Source organism: Leucopleurus acutus, assembly GCF_964270905.1.
Source record: "Leucopleurus acutus genome assembly, chromosome: 1".
Lineage (NCBI taxonomy): Eukaryota > Metazoa > Chordata > Mammalia > Artiodactyla > Delphinidae > Leucopleurus > Leucopleurus acutus.
Genome location: NC_139142.1, coordinates 189,138,268 through 189,141,577, shown reverse-complemented (window position 1 = coordinate 189,141,577; position 3,310 = coordinate 189,138,268). Strand labels below are relative to the sequence as shown.

Below are 3,310 nucleotides of genomic sequence, written 5' to 3'. Positions count from 1 at the left end.
AGGGCAGAGGAAGCTTTTCCTCCCCTATGCAGTTACCATTGTCCTTCTTAGGCCTTGTTCACAGTTACAAAAATGGACCCCTTCCCTTCTCATTTTTTACCTCTACATATCATCATGTTAAACGTTAAATGTTCCCAAAGGGTTTGCTTTTGGAATTACTACAGCTGGTTAAAAAAGAATTTTAAAAAGAGAATGAGAGAGAGAATAGGATATTACGTATCCTGTGGCATAAAATGAAAAGGTACAGATGTGTCCCTAGAGTCCATTATGCATGACTCACCATGGCCAAGGTGACTCCCTCTCCGTGGAGCTAAGTTGCTTCATCCCTTCATCGCTTTGTCATCCCTAGCCACAATCCTCGCTCCCCTAAATCCGTGTAAACCTCACTGAAATTATAGCTTTTTAAAAAAGCATTTGATTATTCCTTATTTTATCTTCATATTGTTTGTATTTATATTCATCCATCCTGCATACCTGACTAGATAATGAACTCCCTGGGGTGCTTCCAGAGCTTGGCATCCTCAGTGGCTACCGCGCTGCCCTGCATTTGTTCACGTTTATCCAAATTTATATTGGATCTGCATGCACTGGCTGTTACATTAGGCCTGAGGCTGGGGCTAGTGAACAAGGCATTCTCCACCATCCTGGTAGTTACAGTTTATTAAAGAAGAAAAAATAGGTCATTAAAGCTGCAGGATATAGATTAAAAGAAATTTGCAGTGCTCTGTGTGTGCATATTACCAGGTGACCAAACGTAGGCAGGATATTTTGGGAATGTTTTATGGGAAAGTGATACTTAAGCTGAGACCTCAAGGGTGAGCGGTAAGGGCTCAATAACTGGTAATACCTCTTTAAAAACTAAACTACAGAACCAACTTTAAAGAGCAGATAAAAGGTCACAGGGGGATTTAGAGATTCAGCCAATTTATGGCAACTTCAACTTACATGAAGGACAATTAGTAAAAGAAATGGCATTTTAGTTGATTCCCAACTTATCTAAAATCTTCTTGCCTTTCACCACTGCGGCTGCAGCCATGAGTATGCTCAGGCTTCAGAAGAGGCTTGCCTCCAGTGTCCTCCCCTGTGGCAAAAAGAAGGTCTGGTTGGACCCCAATGAGACTAAGGAAATCACCAATGCCAACTCCCGTCAGCAGATCCGGAAACTGATAAAAGATGGGCTCATCATCAGGAAGGTCCATTCCCAGGCTCGATGCCGGAAAAACACCTTGGGCCACAGGAAGGGCAGGCATATGGACATAGGTAAGCAAAAGGGTACTGCCAGTGCTCTAATGCCCTAAAAGGTAACCTGGCTGCTCGCTGCTCAGAAGATACCGTGAATCTAAGAAGATTGACCGGCACAGGTATCACAGCCTATACCTGAAAGTGAAGGGCAACGTGTTCAAAAACAAGTGGATTCTCATGGAACATATCCACAAGCTGAAGCCAGACAAGGCTTGCGAGAAGCTTCTGGCGGACCAGGCTGAGGCCCGCGGGTCTAAGACCAAGGAAGCCCGCAAGGACCATGAAGACCGGCTCCAGGCCAAGGAGGAAGAAATCATCAAGACTCTGTCCAAGAAGGAAGAGACGAAGAAATAAAGTTCTCCCTCTCTTCTCTGTACATAGTGGCCTCGGCGACCACTCATTCAATAAAAATAAGCCTTTATCTGCCTTAAAAAAAAAATCTTCTCAAGAACAAAAGACAAATGGTCGGAGACCCCATGGCTAACCTCACAGTCGGGCAGTTGGAAGCAGGCTGGCCTGTGATGAAGACAACTAACCAGCTGATGGTTAAAAGAGAGAACAGGTGATTCTTGGAGTCATCTGCTTTAAAACCAGTACTTTTCACAATGTCCTTTGCTTTAGTAGTATTATATTCATGCCAAAGTGTTTGTGAATATTACGTGAATTAATCAACATAAAAGTTCTTTGAGAAATCAAGGTCTCCAGGGATAGAAGGTACTTTTACTTATCACCTTCCTTTGTGTGCTACAACAGAGGAGGCTTTTCTTTTACAGAGAATATTAAAGAACAATGATTAAGCATGTTCTTGGACACCATAAACGTATACAAATAAATGCCTACTGAAATTGTATGAAGGCTCATAAAGGTGTAAATAGGAAGAAAAGGCATTTGCAGAATCTTTCCCTATACCTGTGAGATACCCATCAGCATTGGTGGCAATGCTGTTCTCTTGGTGCTTATCAAAAGTGCATGGAAGATTGCAGGGTGAGCTTATGGGCAGACACTAATAGATGAAATGATGTGATCTCCTCAATCACCAGCTTGCCTCTTACAAAATTTCTGCAGTTAAAAATTGTGACTCAAGAAGGACACAAACTGAGTGACTGCTAGCAGGTCACTGAGCACCCTATCTGCGTATTTATATACAGATAGATGTGGAAAGTAAGCTTTCCTAGGACTCAATGAAAAGCACATCAGAGAATGTTGTCATTGCCTCCTATTTTCTGAGCTGGTTATAAGACAGTGCTTATAAGGAACTTAAGAAAGGGAGAACCTTGTTTTCAAATGAGTTGGTATATGGAACTCTCATATAAAGACATAAAATTAAAGGTGATCTGATTGAAAGTGGCAATTAAAGTCAACAGCTCTGCTTGGCCAGTATCTGTGATGATGTCCCGACTCTTAGAATCCCCTCCCAGCAAACCAGAACCTTCCTGGGATGGCTAAACCCAGGTCAGTCTATATCTTCCTGGAAGCCAGGGGATGTTGTAAAGCCTTGGGTTGCATGTCCATGGTCTATGTGGGATAAACTGAGAAAGTGCAGAAGGAAGCATTGTCTCAGGGCACAAAATTGGAATAGTGGCTCCACCACAACTGTGCATCCAAAGGGGTCAAAGCTGATAGATAACAGGATTGCTTTTCATGGGAAGTGGACAGTGCTAAGTGGGGCACGTATACTCCCACTCAAACCAACAAGCAAGATTTTTAAATCTGGAGCAAAATTGAATTATAATGTACTGAGATTTACAAGGGTATGTGTATGTCCATGTTCTCTTGTTAGACATCTGCAATAGCTTCATTTTGTATTTCAGCTTTTTATGTCATAGTATTCCCAGACATAGGATATGTGTTCAGAATTTAATATAAGGACATAAAAATGTATCAGAATTTAAAATTAGATTTTGCAGCAACATTTACCCAATGACTATGAAAAACTCAACATGGAAAAATAAAAGATAAAATTTTCATGTGTTAGGAATTTATTTTTAATGAGAAGCATTTTCTGTCTACTCAAATGAAGTAGTATAAATCAGCTGACCATAAATTATGAATGCCGATATTTGAAACA

The 3,310-nt window shown here is 41.2% G+C and overlaps 1 pseudogene across 1 annotated transcript; it reads left to right on the top strand.

Annotated features, from left to right (window-relative positions):
* The first annotated feature begins 1,034 nt into the window (after positions 1-1,034).
* Positions 1,035-1,895, top strand: LOC309958197 (large ribosomal subunit protein eL19-like; annotated as a pseudogene). Its single transcript has one exon. The product of its transcript is annotated as a large ribosomal subunit protein eL19-like (transcript).
* Positions 1,896-3,310: the final 1,415 nt, after the last annotated feature.